Below are 6,000 nucleotides of genomic sequence, written 5' to 3' on the forward strand. Positions count from 1 at the left end.
ATGGCTGATGATGAAACTTTGTGTGTCAGTGCTCCCCAAAGTGGAAACTGGATGCAAAGCTTATTTTGTCAAATTGATTTGCAGAAATAAATTGGGCTTTTATAAAGCATTCTCAGTCTAAAAGGTTCATCAAGAGAATACCGTATATATAATCTGATCTGGCTTTCTATTTAATGAAGCTCCTGCGCGGTTGGAGTCCGTGGGTAAAGGTCTTTCAGTTGCCTGATGCCGTCTTTAACCTCTGAGTCTCTATGTTGGTTTAGGCCAGAAGGTAATGTGTCCCTCAGGAGGTGCTGAAGCAGAGAGGCACTGAATTACCTTTGACACTCTGAACTCGTCTCCTCTAACACACGCAGCTCCCTGCTCTCCATCACGACCTAAGGGTTCACCGAGGTTTCACCGTGTAAACACGTCTGCTGTGATCCGTCCGTAACCTAAAAACAGCAGTCAGTCACGCTGTCAACCAGGAGATGAGACGGAAAGAGAAAGAGAGAGAGAAAGCGCTTTAAGAACAAAAGATGCATATAAGCAGAGACGATGAGCAGAGGCAGGAGAGAAAAGGAAGAAAAGAAGAGAAAGATGGTGCTGGCAGAGATGAACTCAAAGGCCCTTGTGGGTGTTTGAAACGTACACAGTATGATAAAAAAATATCGCACTCTCATAGGTTTTAAGGTAATCGACCATTTAGAAACATTTTGTGGAAATTCATTAATTCACTTCTTTACAGAAATGTATCAGTCCGAAATATTTAATTATAAATATTATTATAAATATTTTTATATTTATAATAACATTTATAATAAAAAAGTACTTATTTATTATTTTAAAAATATTTTAATTATATATTTATTTTATTTTTCGAAATATATTATTATAAATATTATTATTATTACTTAATTATTATTAAGTTTTTGCACCAGATTATCTTTACACATCCTATTTTACATATACGCCGAGTGAGTTGAGTGTCTGTGTGTGTGTGTGCTTGGCCATTAGTAGGTCACATGACCACAACATTTATGTGATAAGAGCTCAAAAAGGTTGCCTCAAATCCCATCTTTATACTAAAGAAAAGACATAAACACTCTTTTACCAAAAAACAAGGCATGTTTAGTCATTAGAGGTGAGATGCATGTCTGTCGGATCAGAGACCATGACTGACTGTGACACTGTAACAGCCCTAGCTAGTGTATAGATGGTAGGAGATGAAGAAGAGGAGAGGAAGTGCGTGCTTTAGCTCTATAAGCCCTGTCTGGTAAAGCGCGTCTGGAGAGTCTCACCTGAAGCCGTATAGACGTGCTCAATGTCAGCAGCCTGTGAGAAGAAACCTCTGAGACTGCTTATCTTCTGCACAGGCCAGATCTGCCCACTTTCATCACGCCTGACATATTTATGAAAAGCGCCAGACTATAACCTCAACCTCCTGTACTGTACGAGCATGTGTCTGTGTGATAAAGCGCAGATTTACTTAGGTGGGAACAGGATCGGACCTTGGCGACCCGGCACGGAGAGGCAGAGTAACACACACTTCAGTCGCAGCTATAACTAACCGCTGTCACGTCTCATCAAGGGGAAGTGATTAGATCATTTTAGAGAGATTGTTCTCTCTTCGTCAGGTACAATTTGCACGTTTGTGAATTCAGACCACGTATAACCTAAAACAAATCTTAGAATTTCCGGTCCTTTTTCTTTTGCTTGGTTTCCATTTTGCCCTTTTACACACTCATTGTTTCTCAGAAACATCTGATTGAAAGCATCCATTGATTTTTCCATTTATGGCTCCAGGTTTAAGTGCATCATGGGTGCTCTTTAAATCCCGATCAATATTTGACCCTGCAAATATTTTTGACGTGTATACATTTTGTATATGTTTAGTCAACGCCCCAGAGACCCCATGCTGGCCTCAATATCATTTCAATGTTTTATGAGGTATGACTTCACAGTCTGTCACGCTTCTGCCCTTTCATAAGCCATCCTTATGGTCTTCATAAGCAGCATGCTGTGAAACCATTTATTTTGTTCTTTTGTTTTTTTTTTCCAGCTGCTGTTGCATTTATATGGCATTAAATATTTAAGGTTTTTGAAATATTTTTATCATAGCCTGTAAACCTAATAATATTTGACAATCTATTGTATAAATGAATCCCACATTCCCTCATGCATGCAGCAGAGAGAGCGCGAGAGAAAGAGAGAGAGTGAAGAGAGTTGGTAGAAAATAAACCTGGTGGATTATTTGGGGGGGGTGGTAGGAAGAGAAGTTGAATAAAAAAGAAAAAATAGATGAAATGAGAGAGAGAGAGAGAGAGAGAGAGAGAGAGAGAGAGTGAGTGGGCCAGCCCAGGGTGAACTAAAAAGCGAGATGGATGAATCGACACAGAGATACTCTGATGACTAAAGACCCCCAGGGCTGCAGTTTTAGCCCACAGAGCACGGCGTCCTCCAAGTCGCTCTTCTCAATCTCTCAGCCTGGATCCACACTCCTCAGCTTCCTGACATTCCCATCCATTATAAACCCACTCTAATGGTTCCACACTGCCGCCTGATGAATTGGGAGCCGAGGATCCACATCTGAATGAACAACAACGAAAAAAAAAAACCAGCATAAGGAGCAGGAAGTTGGCAATGCCAAGTCACTCATAGCTTGAAATCTAATCTTCGTCTTCAGAGGAGATCAGCAGCTGCACTGGGCTAATGGCTGAGGGTGATGAATGCTGAGGAAGAGGTGTGTCTCTCACTTGAGCACGGTCTTGTCTGTGGTGCTGCTGGTTGAATTGTGGTGTGAATGGCTAAGCAATATGACAGTAGTATTGTTATTATGATTAGTAAGCATATTTTGTTAGTTTTCTTTATTGCAGCACTACTGGCAGTTTATGAGCAAACCTCTATGCACTGATCAGGCATAACATTATGACCACCTCCTTAATATTGTGTTGGTTCTCCTTTTGCTGCCAAAACAGTCCTGACCCATCATGCACTGTGTATTCTGACACATTTCTATCAGAACCAGCATTAACTTCTTCAGCAATTTGAGCAACAATAGCTCATCTGTTGGATTGGATCACACGGGCCAGCCTTCGCTCCCCACGTGCATCAACGAGCCTTGGCCTCCCATGACCCTGTTGCCGGTTCACCACTGTTCCTTCCTTGGACCACTTTTCATGGATACTGACCACTGCAGACCAGGAACACCCCACAAGAGCTGCAGTTTTGGAGATGCTCTGATCCAGTTGTCTCGCCATCACAATTTGGCCCTTCATCAAACTCACTCAAATCCTTAAGCTTGCCCATTTTTCCTGCTTCTAACACACTAACTTTGAGGACAAAATGTTCACTTGGTGCCATGATGAGGAGATCATCAGTGTTATTGACGTCACCTCTCAGTGGTCATAATGTTATGCCTGATCTTGATGCATAGTGTGTATTGTATCTTTGAACCATTTTGATATGTTTTTATGTCCCACCCCTAGTGGGTGCAGAGAGCAGCACTGCTGTGTTAGAGGTGTGAACTTTTCCTTTGTTTCCATTCACTAGTTTAGTAAATATACCATGGGATTATCTGTACTGGCTCACCACTGTGATCAACTTGTTAATCCCATCATCAAATCCAATCAACACTGTGACCACAAATAGCATAGCAATGTAAACTTGTAGCACTTGGAAGGCTCATGAAGGCGGTTGCTCAGCTACAGGCTAAAATACTGACCCGATTTTCAGTAATGTTTTTGCTGTGTATTTCTTTTTGTTATTTCTCTATGGATATTTGAAAATAATAATAATAGTTAAAATCTCTAGAGTTTTACTCAGTTTTAACTAACTAATGGAGCAGCATGTTTCCTCAAGTTTTGTATATCAGAACTATGTGTGTATGTAGTACAGTGGCACCTTTAATTCGTTCTGGAGGCGAGTTCTTAAAGCGAAAATTTGTATTGCGAAGCGAATTGTCCCATAAGAAATAATGTACATGCAGATAATCCATTCCAGCTACTCAAAAATATTAGCAATATTACCAATATGAAGTGGATGTAAACTATATGACTCCTTACACAGAACTGACCCAAGCCAAGCATTCCATGTTAAGGGTCCTCACAGGAAGTCGTGCCACCAATAAAAATAGAACAGACCACCCACACCAAAAAACGCCTGAAAAATCACACGCCGAAGGTAGCGTTGATATTGTGGGTTGACTCTTTTAAAACGGCTTTTGCTGACTGAAAATTTTTCGTAAAATTCATTAACTTGCTTTGGTTGGCTTCGCTTGGCTTTCCACTAATGCAAACAAGTGTTGAACGGCTCTCGGACGTACACACAATTCAACCGGTGTTCGGTTTGTTCGTATGACGAAAATGCTTTGTATTGCCAATACAAATTTCTTGCAAAATTTTTAATTCTTTAGGTGTAAATTTGTACAAGGTTTCACTGTAGTGTGTTTATGCGTAAAAACAGCAGTGGAGAAGGCAAGCTGGCAGAGGCAGTGTGATGCCCGTGTATTTTCATGAGGATGTACCACCTACCAGAACATTGTTGCAGACCAGATACACCTCTTCATTTCAGCAGTGTTCCCTACTGGCCGTGTTCTCATTCAGCAGAAATTGTACAGGATTGGGTCTGAGGAACATGACAGAGTTCAAGGTGTTGACTTGGCCTCCAAATTCCCCAGATCTCAGTCTGCTCAAGCATCTGTGGGATGTGCTGAACAAACAAGTCCCATCCATGATAGATACTCCTTCTTGTAAATTACACGACTTAAAGGATCTGCTGTTAACCAGATACCACATCACACCTTCAGAGGTCCATGCTTTAGGTCAGAGCTGTTTTGGTGGCACAAGGGGGACTTGCACAATGTTCCATTTTTATATTTTCAAGCATGTGTACTATGAAATCTCGTACATTGTCCATGCTTATATAACTGTCTCTCTATCTCTTTCTTTATCTGTCTCTGTCTGTTGAATGGATTTACAGCGACTTGAGCAGATGAAAGCCTGACAGCAGCCACTTGAGAGAGGTGGGATTTGAACTCAGAACATCCATTTAGACCAGAGCGTTAACTGCAGAGCTACTCCCGCACTGTAGATCTGTCCGTCTGTGTAAATATATTCTTGTTGAAGCTCTGGGCACGTACAGTTTGGAGGAGTTTTCTCTCCCACTGAGCTCGTCATCATCATCCGCATAAGAGGATGTCCCTCTACATCTCAGCGATTATGCCCTTGATGAAGTGGTGTTTGTGAGATTTGTAGCTTTCCATCAAGGCCATGCTCTTGTACTGGCCTGTTTGTTAGGGATAATTGTCGTGATGGAGAGGAGCCTCACGGTGGCTGTCCCCTCTGAGCAGCTGAGGCCTGCTGTAAGCCAGAGTCCCCTTATTCTGCCCCATGCCCCCCGTGGTGGCAAGCAGGCAGAGATGGAGCCATGACGGAGGCAATCAAGCTCAACCGAGCCTGTCCTTGAAGGCCGGGAGGAAACATGTCCACTGGAGCATGTAGGGACTGGGCAGTGAGAAGTGTGATTGGGATTGGGAACAGTTTGCCTCCTGCTGAAAGTGGGGAAACTCTCCCTCCCTCCCTCCCTCTATACATTTTTCAACTGGCTCGGGCTTAATATTAGCTGTAAAAGTTGCACAGGTGTTTTGTTATGATTGATTTAGGCGTGAAGAGTTATTCAGAGAAATATGCCTGCTAGTTACATTTCCAAGTCCCTGAGCAGTCTTTGCACTTTCCTGTAGGAAAAAAATTAAGTAATTTTTGCATGTTTTCCTTCAATTTTTCAGTGGAATGGCTGTTGTTGAACCCTCCGAGGTCTTTTATTGAAAGTGCTGTTGCATGTGTTTTTTAAAGGTTTGTAAAAGGCAACAAATTCGAAAATGTGGTGTGCTTGAGGGAGGCAGTGGCTTGGAATTGACAAAGTATAATGTCAATGTCCCAGACACCATCGCCACTGCTGTGTTTGCTGCTCAAAAAACATAATATTCCCTTCAACCCTTCTGGCTGTTGCTCTGTTCTTCCT

The 6,000-nt window shown here is 42.0% G+C and overlaps 1 protein-coding gene across 5 annotated transcripts in view; it reads left to right on the forward strand.

Annotated features, from left to right (window-relative positions):
* Positions 1-6,000, forward strand: part of pard3bb (par-3 family cell polarity regulator beta b) — a 268,913-nt gene that overhangs the window by 69,414 nt on the left and 193,499 nt on the right. The gene's annotated exons all lie outside the window — the stretch shown is intronic.

Source organism: Hemibagrus wyckioides, linkage group LG06, assembly GCF_019097595.1.
Source record: "Hemibagrus wyckioides isolate EC202008001 linkage group LG06, SWU_Hwy_1.0, whole genome shotgun sequence".
Taxonomy (NCBI): Eukaryota; Metazoa; Chordata; class Actinopteri; order Siluriformes; family Bagridae; genus Hemibagrus; species Hemibagrus wyckioides.